General features: G+C 40.0%; 1 long non-coding RNA gene across 2 annotated transcripts in view; it reads left to right on the top strand.

Moving 5' to 3' along the window:
• The window catches only part of LOC134478327 (uncharacterized), a 47,283-nt gene that overhangs the window by 6,470 nt on the left and 22,327 nt on the right, over positions 1-18,486 (top strand). The window contains exons 3-4 of one of the 2 annotated variants that reach the window (XR_010050914.1): positions 7,873-8,096; positions 9,297-9,504. The exons of the other annotated variant lie outside the window; for it this stretch is intronic. This is a non-coding gene — a long non-coding RNA (uncharacterized LOC134478327). Of the gene's footprint in view, positions 1-7,872; positions 8,097-9,296; positions 9,505-18,486 lie in introns of those variants that run through there. 2 annotated transcript variants of the gene reach the window in all.

The raw sequence follows: 18,486 nt of genomic DNA, 5'->3' as shown, positions 1-18,486 counted from the left end.
CTTCAGCCTCCCAAAGTGCCAGGATTACAGGGGGTGCCACGCCACCCACCCTTTTGGCTCCAAATCCAAATTACTGATTTGAAGGAATCTGGATTCAAAACTGGTTCATCTACAACAAAGTAAATAGTTAAGGAAAGATAGAAGGATCTTACTTTGTCATTCTTCAAAAGTTGTCTTTACAGTCTCCCTCCCTCCCCCCAACTCCTCTGCTCATCTTATAAACACCTAGGTAAAAGCTCGTGTGCTGGAAAGCCTTCTGTTCCAGGCTCTTAGTGGAAGGGTTTGCACAAAGGCACCAACCACTGTGGGGCTCTGGACACTGTCCGGTACCACAGCCCACTTGGGAAAAGCAGCTGTGAAGAACACAGAAGATAGACAAAGGGGGTGCAATTGCCCTGCCTGAGTAGGCAAACAAGGAACAGAACGTATTTTGTTTTGTCATTTCTCTCTCCTTATTGATCATTTACATAGTTGCAGCCCTCTTTTGAGTCATTTTGCCAGCAGCGAACTGGCTCCCAGCCTTAGGAATTGCTTTTATAACAATTTGGATGTCAAGAAATAAAGCACGTTGCTCTAAGTAGCCTCAAACTCAACTGAATTTGCAGTTGGATCCAAAGAGAACTTTCTAAAGAAAAGCAAAGCCCATGCCTGTGGCTTTAGGATCTGAGCCCTTAAAACAGAGTGGTTTACTGTTCTCCTGGCTGAGAAGAACCTGAGGCTAAGCACTGTCTCAAGGAAACCTCCTGGGTTGTCTTCTTGGGTTAGTTGCAAAACAGCTGGGGTGAAAAAAGCTGGTGAAAAATCAGGGGGGATAAGGCTTCATTCCTGTGACCCTGTCCGTGCCTCCCCACCAGCTGGAGGTCAGGAGAGGACACAGAGACAGGGACAGGTGGGCAGTGGCAGAAACCCAGGAGCACACAGATTGGCAGAGGAATGATGAGCCCTGCTGTATGATAGTGGTTGCTCAATCTGTTTACCTGGTAACTCTTTCTGCTGCTGCTCTTTGTTCTGCAGTGAAGACAGAGGATCCAGCCAGTCCTAGGGAGCTGTCTGCCTCTGCCTTCTGTGCCACACCTGTAATTATAATTAGGGCCCTGGTGCTCAGGATGCTGCAATCCTTGACACTGAAACCGACTGTGAGTGGCTTTGGAAGAGCGAGACTGCCTCGATACGATCAGCTTCATTAGTGCCTTCTGTTGGTTATTCTGGCTGCGGTTACCTCTCTGTTTAGACGCAGGTGGTTCACATTTTTCAGTGCACAACACAGCCGTGCATTTTCAAAGAGCCCGTAACACTAATGACTGTAACTAGGACACTCCGGACAAGCATAATGAGGTGAGGCTTTTGAAAGATATTTGATACTGAGGTAAAAGAATTGCTGAAGTTGTTCTTCGGGTAGTAGAGAGATAAAGGAAAGAGAATCCACAATCAACTCCAAAGAGACGGGCTGGGCTAATCACAACGGGCTGGCTTCATCTTGACAGCATCTTTCTTCGGGGATTGGCACAGGTCTCAACACCTACAGACTCTGCTGATCAAAGAACCAGCATTACTAGTTGTCTACCATCAAGAAAGAGCAGCTCAGGGTTTGCCAGACTCACTGTCTTTTACATGAAAATATTTGCCACAGGACTTGTTTGAATTATTCTAAGATTTAGGGATAAGCAGACTTTGTGCTAGAGTAACTGAGTTCCTTTGCTTTCTGAAGAGGCATTGTTGCTCTTTGATACAATGGTCTTTCTCAGATACAGTAACAAAAGGAATTTGTAATTACTGGTTAGTATGCAGTTTGCATTATTTCCTTTTTTTTTTTTTTTTTTTCTGCCTCCGAATAAGGGGCGGGAGCTTGGAATCCACATGAAACGGATGAGACCCTCCCTTCCCCCACTTGGAAGGCTTTATTTCTAAAACCCAAACCCCGAAACATTGCAGCTTTCAATTAGTCTGTTGTACTTTAGTCAAACAAAGGATTTGGTCAACTGCAGTGGCATTTCAGCTTTTTATCCAGCTGCAAGTTACTGGTTGTACCGTAAGGTTTTTCTCTGATTTAGCAAGTCAGATACAACAGGAAAAATAGAAGAAAAAAAAACGGGAACAAGTTTGAAGAAACCTTTCTAGGGCTCGGTCGGATACTAAAGCAATAGGCTTTACTTTATTTTATTTTATTTTTAAAGAGCCCTACAATGAATTCGATTGGGTTTTAGACTGAAAAACATACTTTATGTGTGTGTGTGTGTGTGTGTGTGTGTGTTACTGAGGCTTGTGCCCAAGGCCTTCACACTGAGCTACGTCCCTAGCCCCTTTTTAAATTTTACTTTATTTTGAAACAAGTTCTCACTAAGTTGCCCAGGCTGGGCTCAACTTGTCATCCTTCTGCCTCAGCCTCCCAGAGGGCTGGAATTATGGACATGGAGCCCCACGGCTTGTGCTGAACGCCTGTTAAAGGTTGATTTAATTCTGCCACCTCATTCTTAAACCTTTCTCCAGGGTCCCCACTGCTGCTGAGGCAGGATAGTCACAGGATTCCAGGCTCCCCCCAGCGGCCCTGGTCCGCTCTGTGACTCCATCCCCACCACTCCCCCTGAGCCCTCCGCCCTTACCCACTCGCCAGGCCTGTGCACACCGGTGCACCTGTCAGGTTCCTGCACACACAGCGCCGGGGTCCTCAAAATAGTTGCTCAGATTACTAGTTATAGGCATGCGAAATTGTTCTTACATTAGGAAGACAATACAGTGTTTACCCATGTAAGTCTGATTTGTTTCACTTATGAGTATGGCCTCCAGTTGCATCCATTTACTTCAAAATCCTCAAGTTTATCCTTCTTTATAACTGAGCAGTACCCCATTGTATAAAAATGCCACATCCTTTTTATCTATTCCTCAGTTGATGGCATTTGGGTTGTTTCCAAGATTTAGCTATTACAAATTGTGCTGCTGTAAACATGGATGCACATATATCACCGAGATATGATGTTTTCAGTTCTTCAGGGAAAAATACTCAGAAAGGGAATAACTAAATGGGGCCACTAATCCTAGTTTTTTGAGGAATCTCCACACTGATTTCCACAGTGGTTACACCAGTCTGTACTCCCACCAACAGTGAAGAAGTGTTTATTTTTCCCCACAGCCCTGCCAAAATTTGGTATCGGTTGATTTCTTGATGGCAGCCATCCTTTCTGGAATAGGGTGGAATCTCAAAGTTGTTTTAATTTGCATTTCTCGAATAACCAGTGACGCTGAACATGTCTTCATGTATTTATTTGCCATTTGTATTTCTTCATCTGAGAAGTGCATGTTTATCTCAGATGCCCATTTTTGGATTGGATCTTTGAATTTGAGGTGCCTGATTTTTAAAATTCTTTATATGTTCTAGTTAGAAATCCTTTGTCTGAGGGATCGTTGGCTAAAATTTTTTTCAATTCATGTGTTTTCTTTTCACTCTGTTGGTGATTTCTTTTGACATGCAAAAACTTTTTAATAAGATCCCAGTTGTTGATTCTTGGAAGTATTTCCTATGCAGTTTGGTTTTTGTTCATGAACTCTCTGCCTACCCACTATGTCTTCAAGATTTCTACCTACTTTCTCTTGCAGTAGGTTTAGTATTTCTGTTTTAACATTTAGATCTTTGATCCTTTTCAACTTTAGTTTAGTGCACGGTGATAGGCATGTGTCTAGTTTTAGTCTTTGGCCTGTGCCACAGAACATTCCTCACACTTCCATGATCACCCTCAGCACCACCTAGAATTGTCTTTTTTTTTTTCTGCTAGGAAGCCCTACATTTCTGAATGGGAGTGATTACCTCTTACACGCTTCCTGTCCTAGAGTCCAGTATGGCCTCAGTTCTCAGCGTTTTATGATTGTTTGGTGAATGAATGAAGGAAGGAAAGGCTCCTTGGAAACATAACTATGGTGAGCTGAATTGTGTGCAGAGACGAAAAGTACCTTAACAAAACTACTTTGTTAAAATTAAGCCCTTCATCACCTGAAGCTTAATCTGGTGTTCTTGCTATTAAACCCAACTATACTGGTTTTCAAAGCTCTGGAAAACTCCACCCTAACTGTTCTATTTGCCAGCTTTTATTCCAGAGAGAGAGAGAGAGAGAGAGAGAGAGAGAGAGAGAGACCTAGGAATACTAAGATCCCTTGGGTTCAGTATGATTTGGATTTGGTGATAAAATACCCTAAGAAAGGGGATGAAGCTGCTCCAGGACAAAGTTACGAATTACTTAGTTTATTCCTTCTGCATCCTGTAGCACATGTGGCCCATTTGTTAGCCACATAGTGTTGGGTTCCTCAGATCTTGACTTGATGCCAGGGTCCTACTGGCCTGAGATGTTGTACCAGGACGTAAAGCCTGTGTCCTGTAATGGAAAGGTCTCAGCATGCATGAGAGGATGGGCTCAGTCTGATGGGTCAAACTTCACCCATACCCTCTGCTATAAAATATGGGGAAAAATGTTTATTGGTCATGGCACTGTTGTTGGGGTAAATAAAGGTGATCTTTTGTACAGGTGATCTTTTGTAAAGGTGATCATTAGTACAATGATATAAAGAGTGCTTAACAAACATTAATGAAAATCTAATAAGATATTGAGTAATTTCACCAGGGCCCATAAAACAGAAAAGATTGGTAGCTACTGTAGCCTAAGATTTTACTGAAAAGCATTGGTCCTTATTTGTGTTATTAGTTTTATCTAGCAATAGAGATATTCTGATGTAGTTTAGATCTAAAAATTTAAGTTGCATGGAGCAAGAATTAATGTATGTATTAGTTACATGCATTAGATAAGGATAAAACATTTTGATATTAAAAATTTCCTCTCTTTTTTTTTTTCCTCTGCAAAGACGGAGCACTCTGTTACCATCATGGATTTAGAAAACCCACAGAATTTTTCTTAGGGTACAAGTGCTGCATGCAGGTTCCAAAAGAGTGGGTATAGTAATATTTCCAGTTCCAATTCAAACTCTTCCGGCTTATTTAATTTGCGGTCAGCTCTTAATCTTACTTTGCATGCTTTGGAATGATTTGTGCATTGTCTCCTTGAATTCAATGAGGTTACTATGCCCAGCCAGGCTTCCTGAGGCAGACAGAGGAGAGGAACAATCTGATGGTGAAGAATGGAGCTGAAGGTTAAACTGTCCTTACCTGATATGAGGGATGTTATAAAAATGAAGGATCCAATGAACCAGGCCTATGACTATGGAGCTCAGCTGGTTCTTTAATACTGAGATCCTTGCTAGATGTGATTCTTTGCTTTTCAAAATCCTCCAGTGACTTCTGAAAGAGCTTGTAACTCGCTCAGCAGCATCTGCAAATGCACTGGTTCCATTAAGCTCTCGAAGCGTCAGTGTGGACATGGTCACTAAGTAATTAAAAAGAACCTAAACGTCTCTCAAACAATGAACAGATGGCTAATTTGACTACAAACTGTCAGATATTTGTTGAACGTATGTTCATTCTTTATAGAATTCTAGGCTTTAGACAGAAATCAGTCAAATATACTCTCTTTGATGAGTTTGTGAAAATCTGGCTCCAGTTTCTAGCTGGGAGATATTATATATCCCCCTGAAACTAGTCCAGACCTCAGTTTCTTGGTCTATAGAATGGAGGTCAACAACATTGTAAATGAGCCTGTAGATTAAATGAAATTGTTTCTGTCAAAGAGTTTACATGGCCCAGCAAAATTAGCTGCTGTAATCCAAAGCAGCGCATCAAATTCATTGCTGGAAGGTGCATTGTGGAAGAATCTCTCTGGTTGTTCCCATTCCACTTCATGCTTATACCTCAGTAATTGAGGAAACATGGATGTCCATAAGTACTCCTTTCTTCTCATTAAAATTCCAGTGAAAACTCAAAGCAAGAAGCCTCCATGAAGTGTACTAGAAGTTCTTTGTCACGTTCTGAAGACAAATGTATCTGAACTCCACTGAGACCGGAAGCTACTAATATTCCATGAAAAACACTGTGCCCTGGAGAGGCGAAGACTGAAAGTGTTTGTGTTCTTTCTCCTCTATCACTCATGGTCGTTATGAGCACACCGTGGTCCTCCACTTCTCTATCTTTTGTTTCTGTCTTTCTGTTCTGCACACTCCGTCCTCCTGGCCACACTCTTCCCATTATCTGTGCCCTTGCGTTTGTCCGACCCAGCTGCTAACGTCCCTCCTTGCTCTCTCTTTCTCATGATCTACCTCCCCTTTCTTTCCCATTGCGCTGTCAGCACCCACCGCCTGGAGATGTTTGGAAGCCAGCCCAGTGACACATACTTTGTTTTACCCCCATTGCGCTAACTCGCCTAGCTGAGCTGCACTGTGGTCTGAGTTAATGCAGAGTGAGAGGTGCTAAAGAGGGGCCAACTCATCTCTTGGAGCAGGATGCTTTGCAGTGGACTGATTGGAACAAAAATACGAACCTAAGGGTGAGATTATTGAAATTGCTGAATAAAAAGTAACCACAGACTCAAAATAAACTTTGTTAATTCTACCCTGGAATTTGCAAAATAGTGGACTCCGTGGTGCCTCAAAAAGGGAGTCCTAATAAAACTAAAAGAGGCATAACATTGTAAACTTATGCAATGAATTCTCCTGCAGGGTTTTGCTGACTGGGGATGGAAATCATTTAAGGCGAGATTGGATGTGCTATGACTGGTGGCTCAGGTTAAATTATTCCTCTATGACAACCCCTATGCTGTTCTCAGGGTCAAGTTATAAATCACTTTTGCTTCAGAGCAATATTAGCAGCTCTGAGAAGAGAGGAAGCCCTGAATTTTTCATTTCATGCAACTCTCTAGAAATATAAACACTGTGAGTCCAAAGTTATAGAAAGTGAAAATGTTACTTCAGACAGAATAGTGGGAGGAGAGAGAACAGACGCAGAGGTGTTTAAGTGAAATCACTGTTGTCCACCCTGGGGAAGTCGTGGAACATGTCTCTCCCTTCTGGGATTCTGTACCTCTGAAAGTCATGACTGATGTGATGCTTGGCCACATTCCCTCAAGAAAGGTGCATTTTGTCACATAGGGATGACTCTCAAATGTCAGTGCACCCCAGTGTCACAAGTACAAGGCATGAGCCCCAATCTCCCCAAAATCATAAGTGACAGCAATTTCCTGGCTGATATACCCACAGGGAAATATAATGTCACATGTGATCTGTGGAACATTTTTTTCTCTTACATACACAAAAATACATAAATTCAATACACATAAGTTCAAACACTTCAGGCCAGAGAATAATCACAGGGTGCTTTTAATGTTTTAAATGTAACTTTAAAATTATTACTTCATATGAGTCTGCTTTTGGGAAGTTAGGTGAGGCCCTGGTCTTTGTTTCTATTTTGTTCTCCATTTCCAATTAACTACACAAATATGTTCATGAATACACAGAAGCAGAATTAGGAGCATCATCATAAAACTGGTTAGTATTTTAAATGATACATGTTTAAGTTTCAAAAATTTCTGTGTATCAACCATAATTTCATCCTTTAAAGGAATCAAGTTTGACATTCACTTTTTCAATTTCAAATATCTTATTTATATCTGTGGCTTTTCCTCATGGAATGAGTTTACTACTAGGGTTTTTCTGGAGAGCAGGAATATAGTTGATTTGTAAATAGAGAACAAACAGACCATCAGAAACACAGAATTTCTTTATAGAGGATAAATGGGCACAGTAAGGAACTGCAGGCTTTATGCTTTATTTGATTTATTTAGTGGCTTTTTTTCAGAAGAGGTAAGATAAAGTTGTTGATTAGAAAGAAAGAAAATGTTGAGTTAAACAGATATTTCTTACCCTTTTAGAATTGCAGAATTAGATGTACTTTCTTTTTCTCTTATCTGTATTTAACCACAGCGATTATAAAATTCCTTTGTACAGAGATTCTGAGAAAAAATGCAAGATATAATGAAGAAAAAACAAGGGTCATAACTTGTGTCCAGGAAAAAGAATCGTTCCTCTCTCTTGGGGAAATGCAACCCCTTCAACCACGCCATGGTCAACAGATTAGAACTCTTATCTAGCAAGATAACAGACTTTTTGTATGGCAACACACTGTTTCTGCTCCTGCAACAGCTCCTGCCTCCAAGACTTAACAGGACAGTGTAAGTCCACTCTATGAACAGGTTAAGGTTTGGGAGGATTCCTGCAAACCCTGCATCTGAGTTCAGAGTCAGTGAAGGCAGTATACTATGCCTGAACCATAACAAATTGATCAGATATTTGAAGGACAGTGCCAGGGACAGGTAGCTAAGGAGAGGTAGCTAAGGAGAGCTGCGATTTTAGTAGAAGTTCTAAAAGTCAGGTCAAAGCCTACATTCTGAGCTTAAACATTTGTTTTGCAAATATGGTGGAGCCAGCAAAGACATTCTCAGAAAATGTGATGCAGCTCACTTTTCCCATAGCGATTCAACACCCCGCAGGGCAACATGTTCACATGGCTTTGACTTAAAGGTGGGAAGATACGAAAGCAGCAACAGGAGGACGTCAGTGTCCCACCACCCAGCTTGGGATTGAGGTCTCTTTCCAAATCATTTCCCCGAACTATTGCATGTTGAGTTCAGTGTCATTCTGTTGCCATCTGGGTTCTCTCTTCACTCCTGACCTGGGCACATCTGAGATTCTTTCTATTAGTGCCACATTTCTTTTGCTTCTGGTGTGCATTTCAGTGTTAGTAGTATCCTACTGAGAAGTGAAGCAAAGTTCTAAGCATTAGAAGAGCTCAATCTTGCCTGTTTGTGTATTCTTTCCTCATTTGTAAAATGATAAGTAAGCCATTCCAATAAATTACAAGGCAAATACTGAGCCAAACCAAATCTAACAAAAGTAAAACGAAAATAATACCAATACATGGAAAGGTACAGATTATGAACAGACTTGGGGGAAGAGGGCAGGGTGTGATGTCTGATATTTTCTACAATATGTTTTCATGAGAAATAGTTATGGGAACTATTTGGAGATTTAAACCAAAGAAATATCTCAAAAGATGGGAATTTCAGGTTCTTTAAGGAGCTGTTTCGGAGTGGATTTTGTATTTGCCTCCACTGTAAATGTTTAAATTGCTCCATACCTACAACAATTAGAGTCACTATCTACGACAATTAGAGTCACTATCTGGTGTTTTGTGAAAGCAATCTGAACCAGGAGAAAAATCTCTGGACAGAGGTTGGATAAAGATATAAAGTGACCAATTCTTCAGGGAAGTTGAGACTAAAGGATATCTCTGAAGTTTCAGAATTGTGGTGTCCTGTCAGTTTCTGAAGATAACCTTGTCTGACAGTTATATATCTATCTTACCCTTGCAGAGTTGCACAACTAACAAACCCATCCCGTGGCAACCAAGGCCGCTTCCAGAGCTTTCAGGGCTGTTTCACTGCTGTCATATTAATAGGTCCATTTGAAGCTCAAGTTGCTGCCAAGATTGAGAACAATTAGTTCTCAGATAACTTTACCTGCTTTAATACATCATTAAATAGAATTTACCCCACCGTTTATTATTGTTTTTGTCTTCAATTCCTTCTCAACCCTCAACTCAAATAAATTGGAATCTTTAGCAACATTGAGCCCTAGAACATACTTGTGGTTTACTAGTCACACTGTGAAGTGTGATCATTGAGAACTCTCAGTCCACATTCTGTACAAACTCTCTAAACTACATGGGTCTTGGCCCTGTACAGTTCCTTACAATGCTTCCATTGATAGTCTAAGATGTCCACCACCAAAGCAAATATGGTGGTGATGTCAATGCTGACACAGTTCAGCCAAATCACAAGCTCAGTGAGGCAAAAGAAAGTCCAAGTTGCAACACCCTGGTACACAAAAGCATTGCACCAGGGATAAGAACCAGAGAAGTACTTAAATGAGAGCCTCTTGTCAAGGAGAGACAGAAAACTATGCAAACCACACTAGTACCCTGCAAAAGCAGGTGATTCTGTGGCTGCACCTTCTGCAGGAGGGAGCATTGTTGTTACATTAATGCCAGGAGATGAAGCTTCAAATTGTACCAGGTAACCTGGTAGAAGAAAGAAAATTATTATTTCATATTTATCCCACAAAGTACACAACTGAAACACAGGACATTGTCATCTTTATTGGCAATAAGGCCTGAGGCAGCACACATAGCCCATGTATGTTTTCCTAACGAAGGAATAAAATAGGCCTTCCATCCTGAACCAGACTTCAGACTCAGACAGGAAGGGAAACGTCCAGAAACACAATCATCCTTGAATGTAGGAGTTTCTTATAAATGCCTGAACAAAGATGTGGGAGTTCTTAGTAATTTTATTGGAAGTTGACAAAATGTACCATCATATGGAGTGGCAGCTTTCAGAGTGAAACCAACACTGAGAGAAGGAAACTTCAGCAACATAAAACCTTCAGGGCCCCGGACTCTTCTTGACTGTGCCAGTGGCAGTTATCACAGTGACAGTCAAACTCTTTAAGGGAGAAGACAGATTCTCACATTCACCTATCTAACTAACCAGGATGCGTTGGATGTTCATGGTATCATAAAACACAGCTCTTGCCATGAAGTTGCTCACGGGTAGCTGAGAAAACACATGAGGAGGTAGTAGCTACAGTATATACAGACCCACGGCTAACACGGCGGTCACAGAAAAGTGCTTCTTCCTTGGTAAAGTTTTCCTGAAGAAGCGGAGGCCTACACCACGGTGGACGATACATTTGAGTTAGGAGATGGAAGGAAAAGGCCTCCCTGGCAGAGCAGACAGTCTGCACGGAGGTCAAGAAGCAAGAAACCACTCTGGGAAACCAATGTCATTCAGGATAGTAGAAGTGTGCGTGGCTTGAGGGAGACTAAGAGAAAGAAGGCTGGAGATGTGGGCAGAGTGAAAGGCCATTAAAGAAGAGCTAAAAAATAGAACATGGTCATTGCGTGTGAAGGAGACACAACGATGCAAAGATGCCAAGTATTTCCAAGTTCATCGGTAGATTCTTTGCAAACCCAAAACTCAGACAAACCTTAGTTGCTGTTTGTTTCAATTTAGAGCTTGATAAGTAGATGCTGAAGTGGAAATAGCCAGGACAGTTGAAGCTCAACTGCAGAAGACACAGGCTGTTAGAATTTATTGTAAAGTCTTAGAAATTTAGCCACAGTATTCCTATAGGCATGGACATTAGGCTGATAGCTAGTGAGACAGGACTAACACAACGGCTGTCAATGAACCCAGCCCCTCAGTGAACTTCCTTCGGGTCCCTTTTCAAATGCCATCTACTAATGGGAACCCTATGTAAAGAAGCAGTGTCTGCATCCAATGTATCTCATTCTGCTTCTTGATTTTAGTTCCTCCAAAGCAATGAGCAATCCTCTGGTGCACTATATGCAGTATTTTCTTAGCTGGATCTGTAGGGTAAACTGCAAACGCAGGAGTTTACTGTTCACTGCTGTGTCCTCTGGTAAAGGTGTCTGTAGTTAAGTATTCAGCTTTTTAAAGTAAACAAATGCAATAATATTCAGAGGTAGACCCAAAGGAACACACGTGTCCCACGCGAATACAGATGTCCATGTGACCAAGCTGACATTGCAAACTGTTAAGGAAAGGACGGATTATTTAATAAAAAATATCTCTTCTGCTGCGTAACTTCTATTATTTGTAAGTTTGCTTATCACTGAAAGAGCTGAATACCTATCAATCAGGTTTATTTTAATCCCTCACCCCGTGGATTGTTCTTTCGTGTCAAAAAGACAATGCTGTAGACCAGGTGAGATGGCAACCCTCATAGACTAAAAAATAGATACCTTCTTTCCATCGCACCTGTAAATCAATTCCAGATGAAACAAAGATAGAAGCGAAAATGAGAAACTGAAAAAGAGAGAAAAATGTATTTAATACTTACAGATAAGGAAATAATTTTTAAGCAAGACAGAAAAAATACAAATGATAAAGACACTAGTAGGTAATTTGGACTATATCAAAATTAGAAGTGTCCATTCAGGGTTAGAGATGCAGCCTACTGGCAGGACACTTCTCCAGCATGCATGGTGCCATGAGTTTAAACCTCAGTACTGAAAAGAAGGAGAAAGAAAGGAAAAAGGGAAACAAAAGGGTAAGAAAATGGGCAAAAATAAAATGAGTAGTAGCCTCATTAGAGATCAAAGAACAAAATGCAAATTAAAACCACACAATGAAATACTATTTTATTTTACTCTTCAGTTTGGCTAAAATTTTAAAACATTGGAAAATACCAAGTCCTGGCAAGGTCAAGCAATAGAGCTCTGGTCCATCACTTGTGGGTGGGTAATTGTACAACTACGTTGGACAAAATACCCTCTGGCTCAGCAATTTCATGCTGAGGTATCCAGTGTGGAAAGGCTGTTGCACATGTGCCTCTGGAGAGGTGCATGAGGTCAGGAGTTTTGCCCACAATCATAAGACACTGGTAACCACTCAGCTGTATGTAATTCATAGACAGATACATAAATTTCACTGGCTAAAGGGGAAGGCTTTCCTGCACTGTCAAGGGATGGCTCGCACCACACGTGTCAGTGCAGATGAACCTAACACATAATTCTGAGCAAAGGAAGCAAATCACAAAAGAGAGCATATGAATTCATTTAAAAGCTCAAAAAACCAGCAATGTTTGAGTACTAATTTCTCTAGAGATGTAGAGACGTGATCGAGAAAAGCAATGAACGGCTGAAAGAAAAATAATGAACGAACACAATTGTAAGTGTAATGGTTCTGCCTGCCTAAAGGAAGTGTACTGCCAGAAAGGCAAACATTTTTAGTTCTTATCTTTGGTTTGATAAAGAATTTTTAAAGAGGAACTCTCCTAAATTCTCTTCCCTTGGCAACAGTCCTGTCCATTAAATAAATGAGAGAAAGAAAGAAAGAGAAAAGGAATGAAGGAAGGAAGGAAGAAAGAAAAAAAGAAACAAAGCTTTTTAAAACATGTGATTTACTTTCCTAGTATTTCTGTAAGCTGTGTCCATGTGAGGCATGTCATATTCTTCACAATTAAACTTTCCAACCAGAGTCTACAGTGGCTTTCCCCCCCCTTCATAGCTGTAAATGTGTAACAGTTGCTTAGAAAGGAAATTAGTGTAATCATGTCTGGCTAGCAGGAAATTAAGCAGATAAGTGGAGAGACCATTACATGCAAGCCTTCCTGGACCAGCAGCAGCTCGGTACCTGTCTCCATAGCCTGCTTCTCTAGCGTGTGCTAGTGACTCTGTATATTGTCTTTGTGCCATGTTAATAGCATTGCCACCAATTGTTTTAATATTTTCAAATATTTAAAATATTGAAGTAATTATTTAAAACATTATGAAAGAGAGAAAAGCTTTATAAAACTTGGAACATGGTCATGTGAACTTGCACAAGCTGAAAAGTGCTAAATGACTAGAGCAAAGAACTTCTAAGCACTAGCAGAACCACCACACACTTTCACATACGTATTAGGAATAATAAAACTGGAACCACAGAACAAATTTATCACCACCAATTTGGGTAGAAAGATATGTTCTCTCACGCTTATTTGAAATGGGACTTTTTTTCAGTGTGTAAAGTCATTGGAATTCTATAAAGCCCAGAGAGCATAATTTTCACACTTTTAAGTCAGATATCACTGTACTAAGTAGTTCCTATCTTGATGAACATTAATCCAAATATAAATCTATGCCAGCCATCAGATTAAATTGTCAGTTTATAATTACTGTGTATAAGTTTGGGGAATTAAAATTCTCATTTTGAACTTACACAGAAGACTTAATAGGTCTTTTGGATACAGTGGTAAAAATTCCACACAAGTTGTATTCAGCTTCTCTTTGTGACTGTCTGACTGTTAGGTCTTGAATAAATAATTTTACTTTTGGGCATCTCCGTTTTCTCACCTGCTTTCTTTCTTATGGTTATACTTCTAATATCTGTGCTAAATTCTGTATGTTTGAGACTTTGTTTTGGGTGGTCCTGGGTATTGAACCAGGGCAATGCTCTACCACTGAGCTACACCCCCATCCTCCTAAATTCCGAATGTCAGCTTTACACTTAATCAACATATTCGCTATTTAAACATGTCCCAAGTATTTGGGGTAGGAACTGGAGTACTATGAAATATGAGATGAGCCATCCTGGCTCACCTTTCTACACTCTTGGTGCACAACTTGTTGTATGTGATACTCCATGATGCTTTCTATAAATGGGCAAATGAATGAATGAATGAGAAGCTTTAGCTCGGTATCAAGGCTTGCAATTTACCAAAATTGTATGAGTTTTATTTCATCAAACTATTATAACAACTTTTATATGTGAGTTTTAAATTTTCTGATTTTTCTTTTGGCAGCACATATACTGATTTTTCTTTGGGGTTTTATTTTTAATTTACCCATCCAAACGTCTGGCCACCTGACAGACTAGCATTCTGAAGAACTAGGCTTTCGAAACGGCTGAGAGAAGCTGATCAGAGAGGAAGTGTCTATTGTCCCTACTGGCCGGATGGCACACCTTCCCCACTCCCTAAACAATCTTGGGCATGTTAATTTCCCACTGTGGGTCTCTTGGCTCTTTGAAAAGTGGCTCTTTGAAAAGCATACAACACTGGCTGGCTTTGAGAAGAAGGAGCTTCCACAGCCTTGAACAGCATAATCTATCAGCGACCCTCTCCAAGTCTATTCTCTTCTCTTAGTGGGAGCTGTTTACTTGGTTGTTTGTTTGGGAAGGGAATTTCTGGGAACAAAAACTATACCCATTAAAAAGTACAGAGTTTTTTTTTTTTTTCCTTTTTACAGTTATCAAAGATTATTTTCTTTTTGTTTTAATTTTAATTATGTTTTTTGTCCCTTTCTAATTTTCATAAGGAGTTTTGGAAGATCATTATCCTTACTCAGTATCACTGGGTAGAAAACTCTTTAAGGTCAAGAGGTTTTTATGATTCATCAAGGGAAATAATAAAGTGAGGAACTTTAGAGTCCAGATGTAGATCTTCTGTGGAAATAAAATAAGAGTTGAACCTTTCTTTTTGTCAATCAAGAGAATAGTTTGGGGGAATTAGTGCTAATTTAAATTCAATATTTTAAAAAAGCATTATTATAAAGCAGGCGTGGTGGCTCACACCTGTAATCCCAGCACTCGGCAGGCTGAGGCAGGAGGATCCTTGGGAGTTCGAGACCAGCCTGGGCTACAAAGTGAGCTCAAGGCCTGCCCAAACTGTATAGAGAGACCCTGTTTCAAAAAGACTTAAAAAAAAAAAAGCAGCATTATTACAAAGTTATGAAAATATTGCATCAAAAACATCTGATCAGGATAAATATCATATACGGTTTTGATCAAAATGAGTCCTAAAGCTAGAATGTTTCCCCTTCTCTACAGGTCTGACTGGCCATGGTAATTAATCTTAACATGCCATCTTAAGGTCAATTGCTTTATGAAATAATAAAGTACCCAGTACCCCAGTCATAAAAATGTAACATTTCCCTGTATATTGTGAACCATATGGCCCAATTTAGTGCTAATACTGGGAACCCTTCATGCTTGGTAATCAATAGGTGTTATATGGCCTATGTTAACAAGAGTGGATTTCTATCAGGTAGTAAAAATGCAAAGCCATACAATGATAAATTTTGGCCTCACAAAGAGGAGGCTAATGTCATTAGCCATTTATTGCAAAGAAACTAAATCTTCAAATTAAACTCATGATGGATTTTAATCACTTGGCAAATGTTGGTAAATGGTTGTGCCCCCAAGCCCTTACGGACAATGACCATTATTAGCAAGAGTTTGTATTACAGTGTTTCTAATGCTCAAAATGAATACAGAAGTCACGAGCCATTAAATCATTTCACCTGCAGCAGAATTATAAAAGATGCATATATGTATATTATATAACTGCAATTTAAAAACAAAAGCTCAGGCACCGGTGGAAAAAATCTATAAGAAAATCAAGCTATTAACTACAGCGCCACCAAGTGACCAACTTCAAAATTTCACATGTACTCCAAAAGCAGGAAGGAGAATAGCCCAGTGCAAACAAGAGACCACAGCAAGAAGCTCAGATGGATGCTGGTTATTCATCTATAATGGCTCTCAAAACTCTAAGAGATCAACTTATAACTCTCTATAATTACAACGTTTATATGGGAAACCTCAATAATTATCAGTAGGTCGTAGGAGAGCTGGCGAGTTGCAAAATTTGATCCACAGATGAAGATAAGATCATTTAAATAGCAGCTGTATTTTCCGATGCAAGAAAAAAAATGTATGCTTGGGTCCTAATAAAGAATTGACTACTACACACCACATGGTGTCATATTTATGAGCAAAGAATACGGTGTGAACAAAAAAATAGTTTGAAATTCTTAATCATACCTGTTAGAATCTGGAGTTTGTAATCCTTTAGGTGTCAGATTCAAAGTTTATAAAATATTGCAATCACACGAAGTAATTTCTCAAGTCACTTCTCCAGCCAGAAATCCTATAGCCAAAATAACTTTCAGCACGGATCTAAACAGATTTTATGTATAGTTAAACATATGAATGCCAGTATGGATGAGACTGTACTCTAATATAATCTAATTCACAACATAACTAAACAAAGTAAAATAACAAGAGATGTTAAAGACAAGAAAAAATCTTACACATTCAGGAAAATATTGGAAACAATCCTTACCAGTAACATTTAGATCATTTTAATTGTGTATTTATTAAGTAGATATAGAGTTCTGACTATGTGCCAGTCATACAGCTAAATTCTGGGGATAATAACATATCATAGGACTATTCTCTAAAATGGGATGGTATGATTAATAGAAGAAATTCAAAACTAATCATCTGAGGCTAAGGGTGGTATGGAATGAAAGAGACAGATAACGTACGCAGATGGATCTCTAAGGAACATGCCAAACCATTTCCGTCTATAGATTAAAGTAGCTGACCCGCCCAGAGGAGCTGTCCCTGGAGAGGCTGCCTTCACCCTTCAGGCTGACCATCATGAAATGGAAAACTAACCACCCAAAGAAGTGACTAAGAGCATGACGCGTTTGAATGACTAATGGGAGCGAAGATAAATTTAAACCATCTGACTGTATAGACTGACCAAACTCGCTCTAAAAATAGGAAACAGACAAAGGTGTTGATACTGTTTTCCGCTGTTCGAAGAGATAACCATGGGAGTGAGCATTAAAATACAGTTAGGTAGAGGAAAAATTTGATAGTTATCAGAATAAAAGTTTCCTGTCTGAGAAAATCATTAAATTAATACAATCACGAGCAGGAAATGTGCGAAGTTCCATTTGTTGATAAGTTGGGAACTCAATGACTGAACCCATGAGTGTGCACTGATAGTATTTTAAGATGAGAATGAGCTGGTGGCCCCTCTCAGTTTTTTTGTTTATTCTCCCAAAATGCTAGCAGGATGAAAAACCATGGAGAGGCCAAGGGAAAGGAAGCGGGCGCACAGTGAAACATGGAAATCAGTTGCGGAGTGCTTTTATATTACAAACCATGTATTCAGTTAAGCTAGTTCTGTTTCGCCTGTTGCTTCTCTCTCTTTGGTTTGAATCAAGGAGCTAAATAGGCCAACGCTTTACTTTCCTGAGGACAAAACTGCATTCAACGACCTAATGCCATTAACTAAACATAATACAAGCTACACTATTTAAAGGAGAATATTATCAAGGTTTGCCTGGCATAGCAGTTCAGATTCCTGGTTCTCTTTCTGCCATATTGAAAGATGGGGGGGAGGGGAGGGAAGAAAGCCTTGGTGGTGACAGTGGGTTGGCTCAGTCTGTCTGGTCTCCACGGACTTGTCTACACCCTCAGGGACCATGACACTCCCTGCTGGGGGGAATCAGAGCGTCTCCTGATCTTGTAGGGCAGTGCAGCTCTCAGTCAGTCCATTCTTGTCCTGGCTCTGACCTTGCCATCAGAGAGGCCCAGATACTAGGAATCCGCTGCCTTTGTAAAGGGCAGAATGTAAAAAGCTCTGCTGTTTCCTTAACTGCCCTTTGGGTTCTGTGACTCGGTATCTCTTCTTGGCTTCCAGCCCCTTCTTGGGAACTGCAGCCCAGTTGTGTGATTGTGCCTTGTCGTCTGGACCTTGACTCTTAGCTAATTATGTGACTTCTGGCTCTAACCGTCTGCTACCATGTTCCTAGACCAACAACTGGCTGTGATGACTTTTTCTTGGTATTTTTTTCCCTCTTCTAGATCTCGGCTCTGATGCTGATTTACAGAGTTCCTACTAATTTTTGGTTTAATCTATGGGGAAAATTTTTTTTTAATTGACTAAGTGTTTCAGACTTAATTTGCTCAGCTGTGCTGCTGCAGAAACCCTTTCTAATTTTCAGACCTGGGCCTAAGTACTTGTCTTGTAAAACAAACCCATGTTCATCATTTCAGATAGAAGCAAATTGTTACAATAACAGTGATATCTCTGTGGAAGAAATAGATTGAAGTTGAAACCAGCATTTAAGCCGCAAGTAACTAGTAGTTACTCTGATAGATGAAGAAAATTTTAAACTATTTAATGTCTTTTTTGTGT

Source organism: Cavia porcellus, unplaced genomic scaffold (assembly GCF_034190915.1).
Source record: "Cavia porcellus strain 051 isolate PalLab524CR breed Dunkin Hartley unplaced genomic scaffold, mCavPor4.1 scaffold_12, whole genome shotgun sequence".
Lineage (NCBI taxonomy): Eukaryota > Metazoa > Chordata > Mammalia > Rodentia > Caviidae > Cavia > Cavia porcellus.
Note: the sequence above shows the minus strand (reverse complement) of the source record. Positions and strands in the feature narration are given on the sequence as shown.